Consider the following 27,658-nt stretch of genomic DNA (forward strand, 5'->3'; position numbering starts at 1 on the left):
AAAGAGCCAGTGCTGATGTGCCGGTCCAACAACTACCCGAAGGGTTTCTACTGCAGCTGGCACCTGCCCAGCCCCACCTACATCCCCAACTCCTTCAACATCTCCATCATGTAAGTGCCCGGGAGGGAAGGGTGCAGCAGGGGAAGCACTTGTCCCCCGCAGTCTGGAGCAGGTCCCAAATGGTGCCATGGGTCTCACCTGTGCTGAACATATGGGATCGGTGTCCAAAAAATGGTCCTGGGGAAGGATGTTGCAGGGACATCCAAATTCACTGCTTGGCACTGGGGCTTTGCCTCAAGAAATTCCTATTCACCCAGAGGAGGTTGCCAAAGCCACCAGCTCCCATATCCCCTTTCTGTGCCCCAAAGTCCATCTTATCTCCACCACTTGTTCATGCTGTAAGTTGTGCCTGGTGTTTTTTGGCAAGTTTGGCACAGCCACGCTCCCTTCTGCAGCGTGCCAGCAGTGGCCAGGCAGCAGCGGTGCCCCTCAGCCAGTTTTGGCCATGGCATGGCATCATCCCCCAACCTGGAACAACCCTTATAATGCCATGCCTTAGCTTTTGGGGCTTGTTTCTCCAGCAGAAAGGAGAGCCTGATCCTCCCACAGGAGAGGCAGAACCAGCCCCTGCGGGGTCTCATCCTTGCAGTGGGGTGGGGGAAGAGCAGCAGCAGGCACTGCTTGGGGCCAGCATGAGGACATTCATCCTGGTCTCTGCAGACTTTCAGCCAGGATAACATATCTTCCAGGAGGAAGGCAGCCCTTTGGCTGTGGGGCAGATGGCACATGGGGACCTCGGACAGAGCAGGGACACTGCTCTGCTGCTCCTGCCTCCTCCTCTCCAGCTGTGTTTGTGCATCCCCATCCCAAGCATTGGTCTGTAGGTAACAGCTCTTCTCATCCCTGCTTTCTAGACACGGCACGAGAGAGATGGTCTGCGAGAAGGACATCTTTCCCAAAAACAGGTGTCACATCAGATACCTCCAGCTCTTCTCGACGGTGAAGTACAAGGTGACTCTGACAGTCACGAATGCTCTGGGCAAAAACTCCACCACTCTCACCTTTGACAAGTTTGCCATAGGTAACTTCCGCGGCAGAACTTGGCCTCTCCGAGCCAGTGTTGGGGTTGGCTTGCTCTGTGCACAGCATCTCCTGCCGGAGAGATGGGCCAGGGAAGGGCCAGACTTTCCAGGTGAAGCCTCTGCCTGCCTGTGCGTGAGATGGAGCCATGCTGGCATCCTCCTGGTGCCCCCCCCCTGTGGTGGTTTCACCCTGTTGAGCAGCCAAACTCTGTCACAACCACTCTCTCACTTCCCCTCAAAGGAGGAGGGGGAAAAAATAAGATGAAAAGGGCTCAAGGGTTGAGATAAGGACAGGGAGATCGCTCAACAATTATCGTGATGGGCAAAACAGACTCAGCATAGGGAGATTAATGTAATTTATTGCCTATTGCTAACAAGCTAGAGCAGTGAGAAACTAAAAACAAACTAAAAAAGCCTTCCCCCCATATCCGCCCTCTTCTATGTCCTCTCCCCAAGTGGTGCAGGGGAACAGGGAATGGGGGTTGTGGTCAGTCCCTGACGCTTCATCTCCACCGCTCCTTCACGGTCACTCTCTGCCCCTGCTCCACGTGGGGTCCCTCCCATGGGATGCAGTCCTTCCCGAACTGAGCTGCTGTGTGGGCTCCTCTCCACGGGCTGCAGCTCCGGCCCGGGGCCTGCTCCTGCGGGGGCTTTCCATGGGCCACAGCCTTCTCCAGGCCACATCCACCTGCTCCACCGGGGGCTCCTCCATGGGCTGCAGCGTGGAGATCTGCTCCATGGGGGACCCATGGGCTGCAGGGGGACAGCCTGCTCCACCAGGGACCTCTCCACAGGCCGCAGGGGAACTGCTGCTGCATGCCTGGAGCACATCCTGCCCTCCTGCTGCACTGACCTGGGGGACTGCAGGGCTGGCTCTCACTCCTCTCTCCCAGCTGCTGTCATGCACGTTTTTTCCTTTTCTTAAATCTGCTCTCCCAGAGGCATCTTTCATGGCTCAGCTCTGGCCAGAGGTGGGTCTCTTTCGGAGCCGGATGGACCTGGCTCCTGCCAAAGGGTACTGGAGGATGCTTTGTGTAGGATCCCCAGCATGTGGGATTGCTGGCACCTAAGCATGCTGGGGGAGCAGGGCAGGATGCACATGGTCCCATTGGTGGCCTGGTGTTCAGCCTGGTCCTATCCCCTGTGGTCCAGGTCTCTCGTGGCTGCTGAGCAAGCAATTCAGTGCGAATGGTCGTGGAGCGATGGTCGTGAAGCAAGCAATTCATTGAGAAAAGCGGCAAAGCAGGGAGCTGGGCACAGGGATTTTGCCACCATCCAAAGGCAGATCACAGCCAGTACGGTGACAAGATTGTCCATTCTCAAAGAATAGGAAAAATGGGAGAGAGGAGTTCAGGAAGAAGTTGAAAAACAATTTGCTGGTTACACGTGGCAACTACTGGACCAAAGAAACAAAGAAATGAATCCCTGAAGTGCAGCCTGCTGCAGTCAATGCCTTGGATGTACTGCATGTGCCAGTCCTGAGCAGCTGGAAGTGCTAGAGTGCAGTAAGAGGAACTCCGCCAATGTCACAGATTTTTCCTTTCTACCCCAAATCCTGGAAAACATCAAACAAAAATCAAGGTGCCAGCTCTGAACAGAGTGGGGAAATTATTTTGGAGCAGGGACTGTCCTTTTGTGTCCCCACAGCTGTGGTCCATGACCAAAGTTGATTCTTTGATGCACTGCGAATATTTATAACAAGACAAGGAGCTTAGCAGGGAAGCAGTGGAGTTCCAGCCATTTGGGTGTCCTTAAATGGAAATTGTTGTCTTCGTGGAAGATAAACTCCTTAAACAAAGGTAACCTCCAGCCTGCAGGCCCAGGGCAGCAATTAAGCTGCATTTTCCAAGTTCCTTGCATTCCCTCCTGCAGGAGTTCAGGGCATCCTCCTGTAACATCTGCATCCCACCCATGTCCTGCCTGGCTTTGCGAACATCTGGTGCCACTCCTGAACAAAACAGCCAGCACCACCTCAGGAGGAGGAATCTGCCCATCTCCACTCCAGCACACAAGGGCAGTCCCCCCTGGGAAGCACGCCCGGCTGCGAGCCCACCTGTCCTAGCACCGGCACAAGCCGGATTCAGCCCAGGAGCTTGAACCCAGCCTGGTCAGAGGAGCAGTGAGCGAGGCCGGCTGCTAGCATGGGCGCGATATCACTGCCTCTTCCCAGAGAGCCAGGAGGGATGCAGGGGAGCCAGATGTGTCCCAGCGGTTGCAGGGGGGTGAGACCCCCAGCACCCCATGGCAGATGCTCAAAGGCACTTAGGGAAGGGGTGACGGGACAGCGCAGAGCTTCACTGTCTTAATGCCTTAAAATCTCCACATTCTGCACAGCTATGAAATTCTCCTCCTTGGGTTATTTTATGGCTGCTGTACATAAGAAGCACAGAGGCAATGGTGACTGAGCATTTAAGCAGGCAGCTGACAGGCTTAGCAGAGTCGTTTCAGGATGAACTCAGCCACCACAAAGCAACAGCCACATACCCATCACCGAGCTTCTCCTTGTGCCTTCCTGGTGTTGTTTCCAATTAAAAACAAGTGCTCTGCATTAGTACATTTTGCCAGGCAATTCTGCTTGGGTGACTTTGGGTGGGAGGAGAGCCTCAGCCTGCCTGCTCTCCTTGCACAAGCATGTCTGCACCTCGTTGGGATCTCCTCTCTATAGCTGCAAATGCGGCACTGCAGGGGTGAGCATGTGTCCCAGCACAGCTGGTGGCACCCAGCAGATGCCACCGGCATCACCCAGGCTGAGCTCTCATCTTTAAAGTTATGCTGGGCTTTGCTCTGCTACATGGAGGAGCAGAAAAAAAAAATGTCTCAGGACAAAACCGTTGCACTGGCTCACTGATGCCAAAGGACACAGGCATTCGAGGCCAGGCACAAATCCTGCTCTTGTGCCCAGCTTGGAGCCAGGGTGAGCGCAGAGCCATGGCCGCTCCCTGCTGGGACCACCCACTGACCAGTCACAAAAAGAGCCTTGGGAAGAAGTGACCTCCTTTGGTTTTGCTTCTCTCCCCCCCCCCCCCCCCCCGAGTCCCCAGCAGAAAATCCCTTTCCCAGCTGCTTGGAAGATGACTCTAATTGAGTGGAAAATGACTGGTGCTTTCTTCTGATATTCCGAGCCGATGCCTTGCTGGTGGTCGCGTGGTGCCTGTTATTAGCAGCCAGCTGCGAGGGGCTGCTCTGTGTTTCCATTTCCAGTGATGGCTGGAAGAGGGTTTCCAGCCCTCTGGCCCCCATCTTTCATCTCTAGGACATCCGGGCTGCCTTCTTCCCTGGCTCACTGCTGGAAATTTTTTTCATAATTATGTTTTCTGCAAAGGTATCGATATTAATAAAGGTGAGTGTGGGGAGGGCAAGGCTGTGCAAAGCCCTGCAGGCATCAGGGCTCCGGTCCTAAGACAGGAGGAGGTGGGAGAGGGGCTGGAGGAGCAGGAGAGGAGCAGGCTTGGAGGCAGAAGAAGGTGTCAGGCAGCGTGGCTGGGGCAGTATGGGAACATTAATGGCCCTCAAGGATGTATCCCCCCCCCTTCCACACAGCTGGCATGAGCATCCCACAGCAAAGCAGGGACAATCACCACAAGGCCAGCATCCCGCCTCCGTAACAGCACCTGCCTTCTAATGGGAGCCTGGGGCAAATTAGCAAGAGAAGATGCACATCATTAAAAATGTAGCATACTGGTAGCATTGATCATTCTGGGCTGGTGAGATGGTGAGAGCAGGCAAGGCTGCAGCTGCCCTGAGAGCTGAGCAAGGGAGGGCACAAGGGCTTGCTGGGTGCTAACCCCAGCGAGGGGGAATTGCACCCCAGAGGAGCTGGGAGGCTTTGTAAATGAGCCAAAGGGTTAATAATGGAGTTTCCTGCCTTACCCCATGCCAGCCTGCTGGGACGCGTCTGTTTAGAAAAAGGGGACAGTGCTCGGGACAGGAGGAAGGTGGCCATGCAGGCATGGGTGCCTTGCCACATATGCTATCCCTGTCCCTTGTGTCACCTTGGGAAAGTTGCTCGATCATCCCCGCTGTCACTCTGGGGCGATTAAGACAGAGCATTGCAGAGGGGCTGCGTGAGGACGAATGTGCCCATCTCTGTGAGGAATTCAGTCCCTGAACACAGGTATACAGTTGCCTAGGCAGAAGGTCAGTTCAATTCATACTACTTAGGGAGGCAGAATTAAATTACCTAGACTGACATTTGGCTAAGACATGGAGTTTAATATCGTTCTTCTCGGAGAAAATGCCAGGGGATATTTAACGGCCGCAGGGGATCCATTTCAGTGCTGGGTGGAAGGACGGGTGCGTGGTGGGTGAGGGGTCAGGCTCAGGTAGCACCTCCTTCAATAAACACTTGTGGTCCTGTGTGAGCCTGCAGAGCCTTTAGGAAAAGCTTGACCTGATAGCAAAAACCAGAGATAACCACTGGGCCCTTTCTCATCCTGAAAGTGAAGCAGGACAAGCTGTGAGCTGTGTCCTGGCCAAATCCCGTGTCTCCTTCTCAGGAATGTTTGGAGATGCTCCGTCAGCTCTGTGGGATAATGTTACATCTACTTTTGTGGCCGCTTAACCAATGCTCAGCCTAATGCCCATCATCCATTATTATTATTACTATTATTGCTTATATTGCATTACTGCCTGCAGGCCCACACTGAAGACAGGGCTCTATTATGCTCGCTGACGTACAGCCAGACAGCCCCTGCCTCGCAATTTGCTCTCTAAATGGACTGGGCAGACAAAAGCCGGGGGAAAGTGGAGTGCTTGTCCCTGTGTGTGGAGCAGGGACCTGGGATGCTGCGGAGGATGAAGGACTCCTTCAAGGTCAAGCACTGGACGAGGTGCAAGAGGTGATGCGGGGCCCTGTGTTCCAGCTCCCACATCTCCACCGTGCTGGAGGGACGTGGCAGGAGCGGCTCCAGCTTTGTGCTCCTGGAGGGGCTGGCACTGCTGTGCCTCACACAAGCCTGGGCAGGAGTCCCACGGACGGGGGAAGACACGTGGGGAGGCAGCCCCAGACATGGCTCTGACCTGACCTGTGGACACAAAAAGGTGTTTTTCTGTTTCACCTGGGCTTTAACAGCCGGACTCTTCTCTTCCAGTAAAGCCAGACCCTCCAGAAAGCGTGGTGGCCTAGCTCGTGCCCAATAACCCCCAGCGGCTGGAGGTGGCATGGCAAAACCCCTCATCCTGGCCCGACCCCGAGTCCTTCTCACTCAAGTTCTTCCTGTGGTATCGGCCCCTCATCCTGGACCAGTGGCAGCACGTAAGTGATGATGAACAGGAGGCAGCGCGGTGGCAACGTGGGGATGTGCTGGCAATGAGTGGTCAGGGACTGAAACACGTCTATTTACTGCTCAAGCAACACAACCCCTTTTATTCCCTTTTTCCCTCCTCCCTTCTCTCTTCCTCTTTCTTTCAAGTCACATTCTGACTACAAATGTGCTCTGCAGGCTCTCCCCTCTCCTTATTTTAATCCGTGGCCTGTATTTATTTTCCATACATATGTTCTATATAAAACTTGCCAATGAGATGTAAAAGGCATTCAAAGTATAAATGTCACTGCATTTAAATGTGCCTCTGCCACATTTAGATTTTGAACTGAAGATAAAATACCGCTCACTGTAACTCAGAGCACAGTTGGTAACGGAGCGGTTGCTGTGATATTATCATCCCTCTTACTTTTATTTCTTGTTTCTTTAAAAAAAAAAAAAAAGTCAGTGAAATCCTTGGCAGCCCAGAGGACGGATTTCATTTGTTAGCTGCAGGAAGATAACGAACAGGCTTTTTTTTTTTTTTTCCCTGTGCGCTGCTTGCATGCTCCACTTGTGAAGGAAAGCAATCTGCCGCTGGATGAGAGGTGCTGCCGCACTGGCATGTCTCATCCGACATCCCCTCTTTCTCTTTGCTGAGTTGGGCCAGAGGAAAGCCAGTTAGGCAAGCGTAGTGGTGTTTTGCTTGATGAGCCATTTTGCCCCCCCAAAAAGACAAATAGGAGTCAACACCTGGTCCCTGGGGAGCTCACCTGTGCTGTGGAGCCAAGTGGGATTTTCTGCCAGGCAGCTCTTCTTAGGGAGAAAAATAGCTTGAAAAGGGGATGAGAGGCTTTGTGCCATGCTTGTGTCTCTGTAAGACACTGTCATCCCAGCGGCTTTTTCTCTTTCTGTTGTTTTTCTTTGATAAGGCAGTGACACGGGTCTTGTTTCAGATTGAAGCGTTTTGCTGACAGCTTTGAAAACCAGACAGGGGCTGGGAGAGGTTTCTCCCACTTGTCTCTCCTTGCCTTTCTCTTCTCATGGAGAGGGAGAGAGCAGCCGCCAAGCACTCCGCTGGGGTAAGGCAGCGATGGGGGAGTTTGGATATTCACTTGCTTGGGATAGTATTTCCACTGGGGGGAAATCCACACCGTGGATGGCAGCGCTGCAGCAGCCAGAGCCCTGGGCCCCCTTGATGCGAGCAGCCACAGCCCTGCTTAGCCCACATAGGCACTCTGCAAATGCAGGGATTTGCCCCCAGAAGTGACCCCCATGGCGCTGGCATGCTGTGAGCACAGTCAAGCCGTGCTGAGCTCCGCTTTTCTAAACCTATTGCTCACTGGCACCTTGAGGGTACCTCTGTTCCCCAAAATCCAGCCCAGGAGAGGGAAGGGCATGGCTTGGTGGGATCAAGCCTGGCTCAGCCACCCAGCGTGTCCTGAGATGGTGGTGGGTCTCTCCTTGGAGGGACGGGTGCCTTGAGATAGGATGCAGCAGGACCCATGTTTGCACGGCACAGTTTTAATTCTCCTGGCAGGCTGGGTGCCACATGGGGATGTCCCACATCCCTGTGGGAGAACAGCTACAAGGAGCACCAGGGACTGGCCAGAGCCACAGGCATCCATGCTCACACGTGGTGTTTCTTGGCAGAAGCAGCAACTCTCCTTCCTCCCCTCCATCTCCCATTATCTGTGCAGGGACTGATTTATGCACAGCACCTCGGCAGAGAGGACCGAATGAGCACTAATAGGATCAGATGGATGTTGAGCTGTCGAATACTGTAGGGCCTGATGCAATCAGCGTCTGCTTTCTCCCAGGCTCTTCCTTTTAGGATTTTAATAATGCCAGGCTGTTGTGGTTTAACCCGGCTGGCAGCTAAACACCACACAGCCGTTGGCTCACCATCCCCCCTCCCTCTCTGGGATGGGGGAGAGAAACGAGAAAGTGAAGCCTGTGAGTTGAGATAAAGGCAGTTTATTAAGACAGGAAAATAATAATAACAATAATAATAATAATAATAATAGTATTAATAATAATAATGTGTATGAAACAAGTGATGCACAATGCAATTGCTCACCACCCGCTGACCGATGCCCAGCCTATCCCCGAGAAGCCGGCCCCCCCACCCCGGCCAGCCACCCCTATATATTGTCTAGCATGACGTCAGATGGTATGGAATACCCCTTTGGCCAGTTTGGGTCAGCTGTCCTGGGTCTGTCCCCTCCCAGCTCCTGCTGCACCCCTAGCCTGCTCGCTGGCAGGACAGAGCGAGAAGCCGAAAAGTCCTTGGCCTGGTGTAAACACTGCTCTGCAACAATTAAAACATCACCAAGTGTCTATAAGGTTGTTTCGGAAATGAGTCCCGTTGTCTGACTCAATTCTCTCTGGGGTGCCATGTCGCCATAGGACTTGCTTTTCAAGGCCCAGGATAGTGTTCCGGGCGGTGGCATGGGGCACAGGATATGTTTCCAGCCATCCGGTGGTTGCTTCCACCATTGTAAGTACGTGGTGCTTGCCGTTGCGGGTTTGAGGGAGTGTGATGTAATCAATCTGCCAGGCCTCTCCATATTTATATTTCAGCCATCGTCCTCCATACCAAAGAGGCCTTGACCGGTTGGCTTGCTTGATTGAAGCACGTTTCACAATCATGAATAACCTGTGCTATAGTGTCCATGGTCAGGTCCACCCCTCGATCACGAGCCCATCTGTATGTTGCATCTCTACCTTGATGGCCTGAGGTGTCATGGGCCCATCGGGCTATAAATAATTCACCTTTATGTTGCCAGTCCAGGTCCACCTGAGCCACTTCAATCTTAGCAGCCTGATCCACCTGCTGGTTGTTTTGATGTTCTTCAGTAGCCCGATTCTTGGGCACATGAGCATCTACATGGCGTACCTTTACAACCAGGTTCTCTACCCGGGCAGCAATATCTTGCCACAATGCCGCAGCCCAGATGGGTTTGCCCCTGTGCTGCCAGTTGTTCTGCTTCCATTGCTGTAACCACCCTCACAGGGCATTTGCTACCATCCATGAATCAGTATAGAGACAGAGAACTGGCCACTTTTCTCGTTCAGCAATATCTAAAGCCAGCTGGATGGCTTTCACTTCTGCAAACTGACTCCATTCACCTTCTCCCTCAGCAGCTTCTGCAACTCGTCGTGTAGGACTCCATACAGCAGCTTTCCATCTCCGATGCTTTCCCACAATACGACAGGACCCGTCAGTGAACAAGGCATATTGCTTCTCATTTTCCGGTAGCTTGTTGTACAGTGGGGCTTCTTCAGCACGGACCACCTCCTCCTCTGATGATATCCCAAAATATTTGCCTTCAGGCCAGTCCATAATCACTTCCAAGATTCCTGGGCGACTGGGGTTTCCTATTCGAGCCCGCTGAGTAATCAGTGCAACCCACTTACTCCATGTAGCATCAGTTGCATGATGTGTAGAGGGGACCCTTCCTTTGAACATCCAGCCTAGTACCGGCAGTCGGGGTGCCAGGAGGAGCTGCGCTTCAGTACCGACCACTTCCGAAAGCAGATTGAACTCCTTTATATGCTGCCAATATCTCCTTTTCGGTTGGAGTATAGCGGGCTTCAGATCCTCTGTATCCCCGACTCCAAAACCCCAGGGGTCGACCTCGAGTTTCCCCAGGTTCTTTCTGCCAGAGGCTCCAGGTGGGGCCGTTCTCCCCGGCTGCGGTGTAGAGCACATTCTTTACATCTGGTCCTGTTCGGACTGGCCCGAGGGCTACTGCATGAACTATTTCCTGCTTAATTTGTTCAAAGGCTTGTCGTTGCTCAGGGCCCCATTCAAAAGCATTCTTCTTACGGGTTACTTGGTAGAGCGGGTTTACAATCAGACTGTAATTTGGAATATGCATTCTCCAAAACCCCACGACACCTAGGAAAGTTTGTGTTTCTTTTTTGCTAGTTGGTGGAGACATAGCTGTTATTTTGTTGATCACATCCATTGGGATTTGACGACGTCCATCTTGCCATTTTATTCCTAAAAACTGGATCTCTCGTGCAGGTCCTTTGACTTTGTTTTATGGGAAAACCGGCCTTCAGAAGGATTTGGACTATTTTCTTCCCTTTCTCAAAAACTTCCTCTGCTGTGTCACCCCACACAATGATGTCATCGATGTACTGCAGGTGTTCAGGAGCTTCCCCCTGCTCCAGCGCAGACTGGATCAGTCCATGGCAAATGCTAGGGCTGTGTTTCCACCCCTGGGGCAGCCGATTCCAAGTATATTGGAATATACCCCTCCAAGTGAAAGCAAACTGTGGCCTGCACTGTGCTGCTAGAGGGATGGAGAAAAATGCATTAGCGATATCAATTGTGGCATACCACTTGGCTGCCTTTGATTCCAGTTCATACTGGAGTTCTAGCATGTCCGGCACTGCAGCACTCAGCGGTGGCGTGACTTCGTACAGGCCACGATAGTCCACTGTTAGTCTCCACTCACCATTAGACTTTCGCACTGGCCATATGGGACTATTAAAAGGTGAATGAGTCTTGCTGATCACTCCTTGGCTCTCCAGTTGACGAATTAGCTTATGGATGGGAATCAGGGAGTCTCGGTTGGTGCGATATTGCCGCCGGTGCACAGTTGTGGTAGCGATCGGCACTTGCTGTTCTTCAACCCTCAGCAACCCCACAACAGAAGGGTCCTCTGAGAGACCAGGCAAGGTAGACAACTGTGTAATGTCCTCTGTCTCTAAGGCAGCTATGCCAAAAGCCCAGCGGAACCCTTTTGGGTCCTTGAAATATCCTCTTCTAAGATCTATGCCAAGGATGCACGGAGCATCCGGGCCGGTCACAATACGGTGCTTTTGCCACTCATTACCGGTTAGACTCACTTCAGCCTCCAATACAGTTAACTGCTGGGATCCCCAGCAGAGCGAGAAGCTGAAAAGTCCTTGGCTTGGTGTAAACACTGCTCTGCCAGAATTAAAACATCAGCATGTTATCAGCGCTCTTCTCATCCTAATCCAAAACATAGCACCCTACCAGCTACTAGGAGAAAAATTAACTCTGTTCTAACTGAAACCAGGACACAGGCCTTGGCACCAGAAGATGAAGCCATCCGTGGTGGGAGCGGTGGATCTTATTGAGAGCGCTGCTGGGCAAGCTAGCCATCAGCACACACCCACAGACCCCCCCAGGGGCAGCCCGGTGATGCTTGGGCGTCCAACCCAGGATGTGCAGAGCAAGGGACATGGTAGGGACCCTTGTCCCCTCTCTGGCATGGCAGAGTGCTTGCAAAGATGCATTTGAACCTCAGCATCCTGTTGGCCCTCCCTTTCCCTGACTCAGCAGCGCATTTCCGCTCAGATCGCTTAGCAGCTCTCGTGTTGGAGTTTGTTCTGGGAGTTATTAGCGTGCGCTCTGGGATTTATTAGCACAGAGAGATGATGAGCGTCCATTTGTGTGGGATAATCCTCACACCAGAACCATTGTGCTACCTCGCAGCAGCTCCGCCAAACCTGGCCACTGTTATGAACAGACTCGCATACGAAGTCGGTCTGTTAATAAATGTTATTAATCACAGAATTTATTAATTAATTAAGTAAGCAAGCAGAAGCAAAACAGCGCTGGGCGGCCGGGGAGTTCCGACTCCGCAGCGGCGCACAATTTTCCTTCTCCGGGGGTGCTGTTTTATAGTATCCGAGTTCCAGCTTGTCCGGGCTTGTTGAACCAGCTACGGCTATGCAGTCCAAAGGGGGGGGGGGGGGCTGCTTCCTCTCTTTGGTGCTCACGCGTTGTGCTAATGTTTGGGTGGGGGGGAGTGAAGTAGCAGACAGGATGTCTTGCGATGGGGTATTTCACAGAGTCTTTGTGCCTGTTCAAGGATGTTTACCCAACACCCCCCCTTCTTGTTATCTGCCTAATAAGCCTCCCCTTCATTGAGGCAACATTGTGCAACCTTATCTCCCTCGCAGATTCCCAAATTCCTTACAGATAGTTAGCAAATCCCCCCCCTCCCCAACTTTGTCATCATATATCAAGGTTCTATTATGATCAGGAAGCTCTGTCCCAACCTCGTGTAAAATACTATCTATTTTATAACCATCTTATCCCTTTTCTTTTTTTTATTTCTTTATACAATGAACAAATACATCTTACCCATTACAGCCACCAGCATTTCTTGGCTGTTCAGGACACAAATGTGGCATAACCAGACTTGGTGTCACATCAGGTGGATGCTGACTCCCCTCTGCACCACTGGCACAGAGCTTGCCCAGAAAGCTGAGCAATTTCGACAACACACTCTTCCCTTTCTGGAAGAGGGGCTGGCAGTTTCTTTCCTGCCAGAAGAGAGATGGGATATTTGTAGCCTAAACAGTTGATTTTTTTTTTATTCTCTCCTTGTGGCAGAATCTCACGTTCTGTCTCCTAAATATAAAACGTTAAATGTTTAGGGTATCCTTTATTTTTCTCCTGCTTTTAAATTTGTAATTCAAGCCAGATTAGCGTGGTTTCTTTTGTTTTATAGCCCCATCCTGGCCCCAGGCAAGCTCTCCTAATGCTCTCAGATGTTCCTCTAATGGATTCCCTAGGCTGGAACTGGATACCCTTTCCTAATGGGTTGCTAATAGCCTATTTCTGGTTTTACAGGCTCCTTCGGTTAACTCACTACAGCAGCCATCTCCGCACTCACAGGCTGGCTCCCCGCAAGCATGGCTGCAGGAGGGCAGGCAGCTCCCCGGCCGTGCGCACGTCCCCGCAGGTGGCTGCATGTCCAGGGATGTTCCAGGGGACTTTGGGGAGCCCAGGATGTCTCGTGCACCAGATTGCTCCCACTGGGAGCTGGGTCAGGACCTCCTCATTCCCGTTTCTTACAGAGACGGCATGCGCTGAGCACTGATGGGCTCAGTGCACGGGCTGGGAACCTGGTGGTGCTCAGAGGTACTTCTTGAGCCGGCGGCCAGGCCAAGGGAGGATTTCCTCTGGTGAGTTGCCAGCAATTTGCAGATGCCCTCGTGAAGTCTAATTGAACCCATTGGTCGTGCTGATAACATGAAATGTTAATGAACCGTGAGGTGGGCTGCACCTCAGATCTTGAGATTTGCAGTAAAAGGTCATGAGATATTGAAAGCTAATAATGTGGTTGGGTTCTCTCCTTCCTCTTCTGTTTTGGAAGCATTAGAGCCACATACGTGAGCAATTGCAAAGGCTGGAAATATAGAAGAGCAAACATAGGCCCTCACACCATGCTGGGATATCAGGAGCTGGGACCACGAGCAGGGGTCTGTGCAGGGACTGCTGCAGGGTGACAGCTATGGCAGGTTTAGGGACATCTCCCCAGGCAAAGCAACATATTTGGTCAAATGTGTGAATCACAGGCTGACATAACCCATAAGTATGTCCTAACACATACCTGCATCATAACCCACAAGTATGTCCTAATGCATTCCATGTCAAGCAAGAGGAGGGAAGGCAATCAGTGTGACCTGCAGCCACGTCCCCACCAGGGTGGCAACAATGTCACTTTGCATTGGGCACACTTCTTTGCGCCCATTTGCATCCACCGTGCAGCTTTGCCTGCACTTCCATTCCTCTCCAGGCAACCTTGGCAGGGGGGGTCACCCTGACCCAGCGCTGTTACAGCTTCACACCTGGTAGCTTTTACTGTAGCACTTCTCTCCCTTCCCCTCCCAGCTGAAAAGTCAGTGATTAAAAAAGGAAAAGGAAAAAAAAAAAAAAAAGGAGGGGGGATTAATAGGAAGGAGTGAAATGTTGAGGCTGAAATCGTGTCACTTGCAGCTCAGTATGGGATAGGTAGGGCTAGAGGAGGCTCCAGAGGAGGATGAGGGTAGGAGACATGTCTGCTGTATTCCCCCAGTCCACTGCATCAGCCCCAGCAGCAGGAGGAGGCTTTTGCATGGTAAATGCATCTTGCACTGCCTGGAGAGTGGTGCCAAGTGCCCCAAGCATCCCAGACCCCATCCTCCTGCGGCAGCAAGCAAAGCGAGCTCAGACAGTTGTCACTTGGCAGGAGGGGAAGGCACAACTGGAGAAAGAGTCCCGTTATTAACGAGATTACAGCTGTGCTTTCAAAGATGCTCTTTATTTTAAGCCAGAAGGGAGCCATTCAGCCTCATCTGGTGTGAGACAAGCCAGGCTGCGGAGGAGCCCTGCAATATCTTGTCCTCCCAGGCTGATGGCTGGGACTGAGCGGCACAAAGCAGTGGTGCAGCAGCCTTTTCGGTGGGGTGACAGCAGGGACAATGGCTCAGACCCCGCTGGGCTCTTCAGCTACCCGGCTGGCAGAGGGGAAGCAGAGGGGAAGGAGGGTCCTTCACTTTTCCCAGCCTTACAGTTATTCCAGAGACCGAGGAGAAAGTTTTGTCTGGAGTTAGCCAAACTGATTCCCGCAGTGCTGCAGAAAAAGAAGGCATTTAGAGGTTCTTTTATGAGTAATTAATGTCACACTTATTTGATCTCCAGACATGGCTGTGAAAGGGGAAAAGCAAAACCTCTTTTTGCCACTGGCTACATTGTTTCACAGGTACCAGTGGCTGTTTGCTGTGACCCAGCTCTGGGGGTGTACTGGTTCCAGTTAGGACAGAGTTAATTTTCCTCCTAGTAGCTGGTAGGGTGCTATGTTTTGGATTAGGATGAGAAGAGCGCTGATAACATGCTGATGTTTTAATTGTTGCAGAGCAGTGTTTACACCAGGCCAAGGACTTTTCGGCTTCTCGCTCTGTCCTGCCAGCGAGCAGGCTAGGGGTGCAGCAGGAGCTGGGAGGGGACAGACCCAGGACAGCTGACCCAAACTGGCCAAAGGGGTATTCCATACCATCTGACGTCATGCTAGACAATATATAGGGGTGGCTGGCCGGGGTGGGGGGCCAGCTGCTCGGGGATAGGCTGGGCATCGGTCAGCGGGTGGTGAGCAATTGCATTGTGCATCACTTGTTTTCTTACACATTATTATTATTAATACTATTATCATTATCACTATTATTATTATTGTTATTATTATATTCCTGTCTTAATAAACTGTCTTTATCTCAACTCACAGGCTTCACTTTCTCGTTTCTCTCCCCCATCCCAGAGAGGGAGGGGGGAGGGTGAGCGAACGGCTGTGTGGTGTTTAGCTGCCGGCCGGGTTAAACCACAACAGTCCTTTTGGCGCCCAACGTGGGGCTCGAAGGGTTGAGATATCTACAGACTTGACCTGAGTGTGTTAAACTAAAATTGGTATAAGTATTGGACCTGCTTAAGAGTTGCTAGTCACGATGTTGATTGCCTTAATCTCCGGTCTGCTGTGCCTGTTTTCCAAATTGAGTTTTACAGCGCGTTACTTTCTGTATGTGCTCCCTGTTGCACTGTTTATCCTTTCCGGGCCCTGGTTTAAGATTGTTATGGTACTGTGCAGTGTAACAATGGCTTATGAAATGATGAAATATCTGGTCACGACTCTAACCTGGTATTTGTACTCAGCACTGACGTCGACTCTATACTTTGGAAACCATATCTCGGAAACTATTAGCAATTACACCTATTGCCTGTTTTCGTCAGGGAGCCAATCTGTGAAGGGGACAGGGGAAGACATGTTTCCCTACCTGTTCACTCTCCCTTTCTCCTTCACCACCACCCTCTTATCCCCCGAGCTAGTTACGGTGGTTCTCCGAGATGTTGAATATCCTTGGGATACTCAGACCAGCCTGCTCTTGTTGTTATGTCTCCTGAATGCGCTTCAGGTTTTGTGGAGGGTTAAACAACTACTTAGGAATCTCATCCGGAGATCTGTCTTGAGGCGGGATAGTTGCGAGTGGCAGGGAGTGTGGGAGGATATGGGCAGGTTTCTAGAGCAGTGGTCACCTCCAGTGTTTTGGACATTCACCCCTGAACAACTGCAAAATCCTAAAAAGCTGGCAGAATGCTTGAAAAAAAGGTGTCATGACTCTGGCAGTTCCAAAGTGACACAAATCACTGTAGCGTGCTGGGGTCGGGCTTGTGCCTATCGAGCTGCAATTGATGCTACTAGCAACCTAGCGACAGCTCCTGCAGCCGCTCCAGCTCCAGCTCCCGCAGCTGCTCCAGTTCCAGCTCCTGCAGCCGCCCCAGCTCCTGCAGCCGCTCCAGCTCCTGCAGCCACTCCAGCTCCAGCTCCTGCAGCCGTTCCAGCTCCTGCAGCCGCTCCAGTTCCTGCAGCCGCTCCAGCTCCAGCTCCTGCAGCCGCTCCAGCTCCTGCAGCCACTCCAGCCCCTGCGGCAGCTCCAGCTCCTGCAGCTGCTCCCACTCCTGTGGCTGGGTCAGAGAAATGAGCTGTAGCAGTGCAAGTTGCCCCTGTAGACAAGGTGAAAAAATGGTATAGAGACTCAGGTCGTTTAGAACGCAGACAGTCTTCTGCTAGGTCTAGGTATAGAGAAGACGAGGCTGGGCCATCAAAGGTGCAGGAGGATGAAGATGAGGATGAGGATGTCGAAAAATCAACAGTAACTACCCGAACCCTATACCAGCGTGAGCTACGAGATGTGCGAAAAGATTTTGGTCGCTGTATCGGTGAGCAGCTTGTCACTTGGCTGCTCCGGTGCTGGGACACCGGAGCCAATTGTGTGGAATTAGAGGGCAAGGAAGCCAGGCGGCTGGGATCCCTTGCTAGGGATGCATGTACTGACAAAGCAATTGGAGATGGAGCACGATCTCGCAGCCTCTGGAGGCGTCTCCTGTCAGCTGTGAAGGAAAGGTATCCCTTCAAGGAAGAACTTGTATGTCTACCAGGCAAGTGGACCACTATGGAGAAGGGAATTCAGTACCTGAGGGAATTAGCCGTACGGGAGGTGATTTATAGGGACCTAGACGATGCACAAATATCCGCAGATCCAGATGAAGTCCATTGTACACGACTCACGTGGCGGAAGTTTGTACGGAGTGCACCATCATCATATTCCAGCTCATTGGCAATAATGGCCTGGAAAGAGGATGAGGAACCCACAGTGGATGAAGTGGCTAAAACACTCCGGCAGTACGAAGGAAACCTCTCCTCTTCCCTACAGGCCTGTGTCTCGGCTGTGGAGAAACTCTCTGAAGAGTTCCACCAGCTAAAAGAGAATACTTTGGAGAAACTTTCTGAAGAGGTCCACCAACTTAAAGAGAATTTATCTTCCCCTCCACCTGAACGAACCAGTGTCCACCAACTAGAAGAGAATACTTTGGAGAAACTTTCTGAAAAGATCCACCAACTTGAAGAGAGATTATTTTCCTCCCCACCTGTACAAACCAGTGTCTCAGCTATTAGGGGTAAACGTTCATCTATGCAAGGAAGACAATATGGTGGGTACACACACCACGCCACCCTGTGGTTTTACCTACGTGACCATGGAGAGGACATGAGAAAATGGGATGGAAAATCTACTGCGACCCTAGAGGCACGGGTACGTGAATTGCAAAAGAAAACAATTGGGAAAAAGGGGTTCTCTGAAACGTTTGCTGCTCCAACTTCCAGCAGGCAGTCCTTTAAACACAGAAACAAAGATTCTGACCAGGACTAGAGGGGCCCTGCCTCCAGCCAGGGGGAGGAAAGGGACAATCGAGTTTATTGGACTGTGTGGATTCGATGGCCTGGCACGTCAGACGCGCAGAAGTATAAGGCTTTGGTAGACACCGGTGCACAATGTACTCTAATGCCATCAAGCTATAAAGGGCCAGAGCCCATCTGTATTTATGGTGTGACGGGGGGATCCCAGCAGTTAACTGTATTGGAGGCTGAAGTGAGTCTAACCGGTAATGAGTGGCAAAAGCACCGTAGCAGCTCTGGGGGTGTCCTGGTTCCAGTTAGGACAGGTTTAATTTTCCTCCTAGTAGCTGGTAGGGTGCTATGTTTTGGATTAGGATGAGAAGAGCGCTGATAACATGCTGATGTTTTAATTGTTGCAGAGCAGTGTTTACACCAGGCCAAGGACTTTTCGGCTTCTCGCTCTGTCTTGCCAGCGAGCAGGCTAGGGGTGCAGCAGGAGCTGGGAGGGGACAGACCCAGGACAGCTGACCCAAACTGGCCAAAGGGGTATTCCATACCATCTGACGTCATGCTAGACAATATATAGGAGTGGCTGGCCGGGGTGGGGGGCCGGCTGCTCGGGGATAGGCTGGGCATCGGTCAGCGGGTGGTGAGCAATTGCATTGTGCATCACTTGTTTTCTTACACATTATTATTATTAATACTATTATCATTATCACTATTATTATTATTGTTATTATTATATTCCTGTCTTAATAAACTGTCTTTATCTCAACTCACAGGCTTCACTTTCCCGTTTCTCTCCCCCATCCCAGAGAGGGAGGGGGGAGTGTGAGCGAACGGCTGTGTGGTGTTTAGCTGCCAGCCAGGTTAAACCACAACAGGGGGTTAACCCTGGTTTGGGGCAGGACAAAGCCCACCAGGAGCCAGTCCCCCCGGGGCTGCAGAGAATGAAGGCACCTAAACCAGCAGCTACCCATATAACGTGAGTGAATCCCACAAAGCTCATCGCAGCTTGATGGCAGCACCTGGCCTCATCCTCCTGGTCCTGGCTCCCCCATTATCCAGGATAACCTGGGGAGACCCCCGAGGAGGCACGATGCTTGGCAGACCCAAGCTGTGCTCTGGCTGGTCAATCGTGGCTTCTCCTTCTGCATTCCCCTGCTTGCAGGTGGTGGAGGAGGCTGGGTGAGCAGATGAGCTTCAGCCCTACAAGAGACAGTGGGCTTCTTTTATTCTGGGGAAGCCAGGCTTGCCCAGGATCAATATAACACCTGGGGTAGGTGTGTGGTCTCTGCACTAGCATACACGGAGGGTTTGGTGCTCACTGTATCCACATTTTCTCCTCTCCAAAACTCTGATTTTCCCTCTGACTTGAAGCCCACCCATCCCAGCTAAATCTGGGAATATTAGTGGTGCATCAGCAGATGACAGAAGGGGACAACCTCAGGTTGCCAGCCTCGCAGGTGTGCACAGAGACTGCCTCTCCATATCTGAAAGGACGGGGGTGAAGATGGCAGCAAAGGGGATTGTCCTTTGATGTGGAGCAATGGATTTCTTTTTCCAAGGAGGAAGGGAAATATTTAGGCTGTATATCCATTCTGGGGACAGTTTTCACATCCCCTTAGCCTTGGGGCAGGTGATGCTGCTGGGAGGGCACCTGGGGGATCATCCAGCAGGAGCTCAAAGTCTGTTTTTGGGTTTGCTCAGTCCCAGCCTCACAGGTCAGTGCTGAATCCCACTGTGGGACCAAGGGCTGCCAGCATCCTCGTCACCCAGGGGGGTGGCAGGGCCACCCTTCCTGCAGTGGGTTGCCCCCTTCCTGTGCTGGGAACAGCACTGGGGAGCCGGAGGTGTTAAGGAATGGAAAGCAGAGCTGCAAACACATTTTCATGTGGGATGCAGAGAGAGGCATCAGATCCCCCCCCCCATCACCCCCTCCACTGCTTTCCAACACACCCCAGCCCCCAGCACAGCTGCCAGGGCAGGGAGGGTTGAGGTTCTCCCTCCCTGCCTCCTTTCAAAGGCCATCTGGGCTGAGGGAGCCCAGGAGCTGCTGTCCCAGGGATGGGGACCTGCAGCATCTCTCCTACATCTTTGTCACCGATGAGCACAACTGGGACTGGGGGACTGGGACATGGCACACATGGATGTCCTCCGGGATGCTGTGGAGGTCCCCAAGCCCCCTGCCTCCCCACCACATGTGGATTGGAAGACCAGCTTGGCCAGGAGTGCAGGGAATCCTCCCCTCCACCTGCCCTGGCTGCCTGGCCCATCCCATCCATGTGATGGTGGCCACGGGCTTGTCCTGCAGCACCCACGCTGCCCAGGCTGTGGGTGGCACTGGCCAGTCCTTGGCACCGGCCTTTATCTTCCCAAATGGGCTCATGGGGTCTGTGGCCATGGGACAGGATGGGACACCAGCCCATGCTGTCCTAAGCAAGCTGTCGGCTTAATTACTGTGTTCAAGGGCTTTTTTTTTTTTTTTCATTTCTTTCTCTCTCTCTCTCTCTCTCTTTTTTTTTTTTTCCAAATGCTAATAGCTCTGCATTGCACTGGCTACTGATCCCTCATTAATCTGGGCAGCGCTTCACAGCCAGCCGGAGTGACGTTTCGCAGGTGCACAAAGGCAGGCTGCAAAATGCAGACCCCCTGTCCAAAAAAAATTACCATGCACGGCCTTCCTCCAACTTTTGTCTCTGTGTGGCAGGGATGCGGATTAAGGAATTTCTCCCTCTCCCTTTGATGCTGTGTGTCCGTCCATCCCTCCACAACCTCCTCAGTCTGTTCCCCCCCCCACCTCTCCCTGTCTGTGTCCAGTTGGACCTGCTCCCCGTGTGCTTTCCCATCTGCTGCTGCTGCATTTCTGTGCTCAACCACCCAGGGACTTCTCAGCCACCACAGCAAAGCTGCCCCCTCTTGGATGCATCCCCCAGCTGCCCAGCTCAGAAATGCCACTTGCAAACCCTGAGCTACAGCTCAGGACATCCTATATATGGGGAGAGATGGATGCCATAGTCTATGCCTGCCCTTTTTATCTGCTGTCTAAAGAGCTTAGGGCAGCATCCTAATTCCACGAGCAAGATGCTCCAGCCTGAGTCCTAGGGAACATCCTCACAGGCAAGGCACAGCCTTGACCCCATCATGCCTCCAATGTTCAACTGCAAGCACTCAGCTACAGACTGGCTGCACCCTGGGGGTGGCAGGAATTGCTCCCAAGTGGAAGGGAGCTGGGAGGCTCTTCGGGCTGGAGAAAATGGAGCAGCAGCCAGCAGGACCTCAGCAGGGTTGCTCTGACCCTGGTCGGAGAGCAGGCAAGACAGCTCAGAGGGTGACAAAAGCCCCAGAGAACCCACAAGGCAGCTGGATAACCCCAGTACGTCCTCCCAAGCCCCCTGCTCATTCCCTGCTTCCTAGCCCGGTGGGATGATCTGCTCCTGCCTGGTTCTTGCTTTCCCCAGCCAGGCTTGAACCGTGCAGCTTCAGGCTCCTGCTGTCCCCACTAGCATGATGACCTGGCCATGCTCCAGGACATGCGTGACACATGGATTTAACCTGAAGGACAGGGGAGGTGATTCACAACCCACAGGTTGGTTCCTGTGCTGCTCTACATCTCTGGGTGCCTGGGTCATGAAGGTGTGTCCCCATGAGAAGCAGCTGCAGAGGTTGTCCCCTCTGGTCTGCTGGGCACAGTGGTGAGTGCCCAGAGCCTGACCCTGCTGAGCACCCTGATCCAGCTTGGGTTTGGGGCAGAGGAGGGCTGGAGCTGGGTGGGGTTAATATGGGGCTCGGCCAACACCCAGTGCAGCTTGGAGGCATGCTCAGCCACATCTTGCAGGAGGGACTGGCATCCTCCTTTTCTTTTCCCCATCCTCCCTTATGCCCAGACCTCCTAGAATTTCCCTTTTCACTTATCCTGTAAGTAAAATGGGCTAAAACCCTTTTCCTACGGGACAGGATGGCTCTGCCCACTCCGGGAAGCGAGCATCCAATGCTGGGAATAGACAGTGCCAGGGACCCATGAGCCACTAAACAGGACTGCTACAAGCCTGACCCTGTTTCTGAGATGAGAGGCAGCACATGTGATCCCAGAGCTGGCTCTCTGCCTCTTCAGCATGCTGGAAACACGGGAAAACCCAGCATGGAGCCATATCGGGGTCTGGGGGCTTGCCTGCCCCTGCCCCATGCAAAGCACCCTCCATGCAGGCATTTCCCTGTGCAGGTGGCTGCGGCCACACCCTGCCCCTTGGGTCGTTGTGGGCTGCCTCCCGCCCATCCCTGGGATCAGTGTCACACTGGGGTGGCCCTCAGCAGCCTGCAGCCATGGCCCCTTTCATCTCGCCATCATCCCAAATGAGCGGTGACACCCGGCACTGCCATGGCATGGCTCCAACCGCTCTTCCTGACATCAAGCGGCGGGGTGACGGGGGACAGGGCACGGGGGGGACAGGGAGCAGGCACCATGGCATGCTCTGACCTCTGAGCCTAGCCTAGGAGTAGCAACAGCTGTGCTGGAGCAGTTTTAGGGCTGTTTTAGGCCTCAGGATCATGATTGGAGTGTTAAAGGCACCCATGGTGGCTCAACCCCCAGAGCCTGGCTGAATAATGCGAAACGCTGTGGCTGCTTCCAGCGCTGAAGCCTGCAGAAGGACCCTAAAACCTGCAAGCTCTTTGCCTGGGACGCCAAATAACTGCCAGCACCACCTCTTTGCACTGCACCAGCACCAAGCCCTGGGTGCAAGGAGAGGCAGAGCTCAGCGTCCCCCCCATACAACCCCAAAAATGCATCAGTGGGACAGATGCACACCTTTCTTCCTGCTCCCCTGTGGGTTTGGTAGCAGCTTTGCACCCTGCGGTCAGTGGGAGGCCTTTTGCTCCGTGCCGGCAGATGTGCTGCAGATGTGGGGCTCTGAGCTGGCCAGGCTGGGCTGTGCGAGCAGCCGGGAGCGCAGAGCCTGGTGTGCAGCAGGCTGGATGTGGCACTCGAGGAGGGAATGAGGGCAGAAAGGCTTTCACCCACAGAGAGAAATGCAAAAGTGTCCCCCTCCCTGGTGGGGATCTCCAAAGTGGCTGTAAAAGCTGGGGGGTGAGGTTTGTATACCAGAAGGATTAAATCTGCGCTGGGGTGTTGAGCATGCTGTGTAGGCGAGATGGGAAAAGGACTGCTTATTTCTCAAAGGGGGTTCCTGCCTTTGTGGTACCCCTGCGAGGAGCAGGGTGATGGCACTGAGCATGCCAGTTGCTAGCCAGGCAGTGTTGGTGTGTCACACACCTCCCTGGCGGGGTGCTGCCATGTCACACACCTCCCTGTGTGTGCACAGTCACTGTGCCAGGGCATCCTTGTCCCATGGGGAGGTTGGCTGTGCTGTGCCCCGGGTACCCCAGCAGTGCAGCCCTCCTGGCTTGTTTCTCTTTAGTGTATGGGATGCGATCAAAGACCAGGCAGAAATTTTCAGCTCCATCTTGCTCATGTTGTTGAACCAAGCTCTTAATAAAACTCAGCTGTCGGTGATCCCTGGGGCAGTGGGATGCTGCGCCGCAGTCTGCTCCTGGCAGCATCACCCACCTTGCTGCTGTCTCCTGGGCACTCTTGCCCTGAACCACCCCATCTGCTCCTCCAACTGCACTCCAACTGCAAGCCCTGGCTGGGTGCTGGGGCTCACTGGGCACGAAAGATGCTGTGGCACCTGCCCTGCTTCATGTCCCTGTCCCTGGAGCTGGACAAAGCCACTGGGACCTCGACACCATGCTTGGGCTTGAAGCCATCAGCAGGTTGGGAGGCCAAGCACCATGCCCTCCCTCCCCCCAGAAGATGGGCTGCATCAGACCCCTCATCCCCCCAGACATGTTTATTATCAGCACGTGTCGGCAGAGAAGACAGTTTGCATAAGCCAGGCACGGGGGAAGGAAGAGGCTGCTCAGAGGGGCGCCCACAGCCACACAGGGGTTGGATGCCCCCGTACCCCACACACAGGCAGGGTGGATGGGAAACTAAGCCAGTAGGGTATTAAAGTGTTCACTTAAGGGTTCACAGCGGTACACAGCACAACCTCTGCAATGTGATCCTACAGTGGTCCCTTCAGTGACCCCAGAAGCCCCGAGCAGCCCGTCTCCGTCCCCAGCAGGTCTTGTGGGTGCTGAGCTTTCCTCTGCTGTCAATTCTGTGTGGGTCCCACTGCCACGGGTGCGTGGTTCCCAGAGTTCCAACATGTCTGAGCAGAGCCTGCCCACACATTTACTAGTTTCTGGTGACCTCTAGAGGACGTAGCTCCACTCTGGCTCTGCAAATCTGGGAGCAGGACGGAGCCTCGCTGCACTCTTGGCTTAGCTGCAGCTGGAGCATCTCCCCCTGCACCCCTGTGCTGGGCTCAGTGCTCATGCCTCTGGCCAAAACCACCCCAGAAAAGCCTCCAGGCTGGTTCAGAGGATGTCAAGGGGCATGCGGGTGAAAGGGCTGACTCCCCACCTGTTGCCTTTTGTGCACAGCCAGCTTCAAGCCCAGCCCTTAACACCCTTGTTTTGCCTTTTTGCTGGAAGAGCCTGATAGTCTCACTCACATAAGTGCCATGAGATCTCTTTATCACCCTCTAGCTGGGCTAAACCCCCTGATTGCCTTACACCTCCCAGTGCTGGGGGGTTCCTCTGGCTGCCCCCCACCCCTCTGGGCTGCTCCCCCCGCACTGAGCTGACCCCGCACCCTACTGCCCACAGGTCGAACTGTTGGATGGGACGTCTCACACCATCACGGACGCCTATGCGGGCAAGGAGTACATCATCCAGGCGACCACCAAAGACAATGACATCGGCACATGGAGTGACTGGAGCGTGGCTGTCCATGCCACCCCTTGGATGGAAGAGCCCAAGCACCTCACCACGGAGGCCCAGGTCACAGGTAAGACCCCCCTCTGACACAAACACCCTGCACCTGGGCATCTTGGGGTCCCCCAGCCCTGGGGGTGCCACAGCCCTTCAGCCCATACCTTCACCCCCACTGTGGCCCCAGCAGCAGGTCAGACAGTGGCCCACGAAGTGCTGACTCAGCTTGTCTGCCTCTGGCATCCTACTCACTGGGATGCTCCAAGCGCAATGGGGAAGCTTGGGATTTATTATTATTCGCTGGAGTGCTGCCCCCCTCCTTCTCCAGTCCTACCTCCCCTCCACACCTCCGACCCCGCACAATGGCTCAGAGCGATGCCAATTAGAAATAAAAGCCACGAACAACCCTCTGTTTCTAGGAAAGGGCTGGGACCGTGTCCAAATGCATGTTATCAGCGCTCAGCTTCCCAAAAGGATGGGAGCAGGCCCTGCGCCGGTTCCCCCAGCTGGCACCAGCTGCAGGCTGGCTGGGAAGCACTGGGGGCAGGCAGGGAAGTGCCGGGAGCCGCTCGGTGCCAGGGACATGTGTGTGTGTGTGTGAGCACACACAGGGTGCTTTTCCAGCCAGGAGTGCAGGCACAGCTGGCCAGATGTGCACACGGGGAGGGGGAGTGTGGGCAAAATGCAAATGCTACCTCTGATGGCACCAAGAGCACAGGGTGGGGGTCCCTGGTCCAAGTATGGGGCTGGGTCCCAGCAAGGTTTGGATTGGATTGACAGCAGGTGGCTGCAGGGCACAAGGCAGCTCGGAAGAGGACACACAGGACTGGGGACCCAGGGGTGTGCCATGTCCAGACCCTGCTGGATGGCATTGAGACAGGGCTGGGGACAATGCTGGCAGGGGTGGCTGCAGGTCCTGTGCGGGGCCAGGGGAGGACCAGCATGGGCATGGCACACACTGGGACCTTCTGTGTCCTGTGTGAGAGCAGTGAAAGTCCCATGGACCACACTATCCCGTCTCATCGTCCCAGCCACCCAGTTCAGCAAGCGAGGGGTAATTTGGGGACAGGAAGGTGCCCTGTCCCCGTGGGATGCATCTTGGGGTGCCCCGGCTCCCCTCTCCACCTGTTCTCCCTCCCCACAGAGACGACCAGCGCCAGCACCTCCTATTTCGTGCCACCCCCCACCACTAAAATCTGTGACTGGTGGGCAGTGAGGCCGTGGCAGTGTGTTGGACAGCTGGACTGGTCTTGGCTGCTTATGGTGTCCTCTTTATTTAGTGAGTATGCCCCAAATTGGGAGCATGAGAGATGGGGTTGGGTGCTGGGGGGGGGGGGGTCATGGAGGGCCCAGGGGCTCTGACATGGTTGGGAATTTGACTGCTTTTCCAAATCAGGCGTTCTGGTGGGAATATCTCAAAATGGCTTTTCAAACATTTTCCGCAAAGCCTGCAAAGGGGTTGGGTTTAGATGCCTCGCGCTCAGCAGCGATGGGGCATAAAGGATGTGCCACCATTGCCCTGTGGGCGAGCGTGTGCCACACACCAGGTGCCACAGCCTGTCACTTACCCATGGAGGAGCCATCCCACTGCAACTCCCATGGGCACAGGGTTTTTTGCTCCCCTCTGGCTGTGTCCCCCCATGCATGACATTAGTGGTGGCAATGGGAGAGATGGTGGCACACAGCCAGGGGTGGAAAGGTGGGGTCTGGCCCTGGGAGGAGGACATGGGGGCTTTGGATGCACAGGTTCTAGGGAGGGGTGAATTTCCTCTTGGGAAAAGGTCAGAGCCAGCTTGGCGTGTTCCCAGAGCCACGTCGGTGGCTTCACACAGCCGAGCCCAGAGTGAGACCGGTGACCCCTCTCCTCCCCATCACAGATCCCTGTCCATCACAGCCCAGAGGAGACAACCTCCCACCACCACTGCCACCACCCCCACCACCCTCCCTCCGCCCCCCTCCCGGTTTGAGTCTCTTATCTCTTCAATTTTACGCACGTTGAGGACGTATCACGCTTCTCGCCATCGCTGTGGAGGAGGACAGAGCCGCCTCCGCCCCCGGGGACCTGCCCTGAAAACCTCGCCAAGCCCAGAGAGAGGACACGCACTTGTCCTCCTACCACCCGCCCTGTCCCCTCTCCCAGCAAGGCACAGCAAGCCTGGGCACCGTGCCTCAGCCCCGGACCCTGGGGGTCAGCCCCTCCATCGCTCATACAGCTAACCTGCCACACCAAAGACGTGCCACCGCCACGCCACCACACCGCCAGGACCACACCGCCAGAAGTTCTTTCATGAAGAAGGATCCCATAAGCTGGTTTTGACGTGACCAAGCTCCATTCCCTTCCTTGTTTTTTGTTTTTCTTCCTTTCTTTTCACATCTGAAATTTGAGCAAAACCAAAGCTGTTTGAGCAGACCGAATGAAACCAGACCAGGAATAAGTCTCCTGTTCACTCATGGTTAGCACACTGGCGTTCCCAGCACTGGCACCTGGTAGACTTTACCCAATACCTTTTGGTAGAGATTTATCGCTTCTGAGTGAATCCCCCTTGGAAAATCCCCCAGGCCATCATACACGAGCGGACTGATGCACACTCCCTTTGGGGTCACCTTGCCCCGTGGCTGGGGGGACCAAGAGGGGGCAATCCATGCAGGATGTTAGAAGAGGCCATGATGGAGGGGCCCCTGAGCAGAGGGAGTGGAAGGAGCCTTTGATGTGGAATCTTTCCTTTCACAAACACAATTTGTTGCAGAGGAGTTTTATAAACATGGCTATTGTTGCTCCATTCCTTTGGTGGGAACAGATGGTCCGAGTGCTCTGCTTGGCCCCCTCCCCTTCCCTCACCCCCCACCCCCATTAATAAAGCCCCAGCAAGTCCAGCACCGCTAAGGTTTTCCCAAGGGGGATCAATAAATAAATGTAATAACAACAAAGGAGCCCATGCAGACGAGATTCTGTTACAAAGAGGCCTTGCCCCCCCTCCTTCTTTCCGTGTGGGAGTCGTTGTGTGCAGGCACTCCGGCCAGTCTGGGGAGAGGTTGCTCCATCCCC

General features: G+C 53.7%; 1 pseudogene across 1 annotated transcript; it reads left to right on the forward strand.

Moving 5' to 3' along the window:
• On the forward strand, positions 1–25,892 carry LOC310888640 (ciliary neurotrophic factor receptor subunit alpha-like; annotated as a pseudogene). The gene is made up of 5 exons: positions 1–110; positions 915–1,081; positions 6,173–6,336; positions 24,508–24,688; positions 25,757–25,892. The product of its transcript is annotated as a ciliary neurotrophic factor receptor subunit alpha-like (transcript).
• The last annotated feature ends 1,766 nt before the right edge of the window (positions 25,893–27,658 follow it).

The sequence above is a fragment of the Anser anser genome (genome assembly GCF_964211835.1).
Source record: "Anser anser genome assembly, chromosome: W".
In the NCBI taxonomy this organism is placed as follows: Eukaryota; Metazoa; Chordata; class Aves; order Anseriformes; family Anatidae; genus Anser; species Anser anser.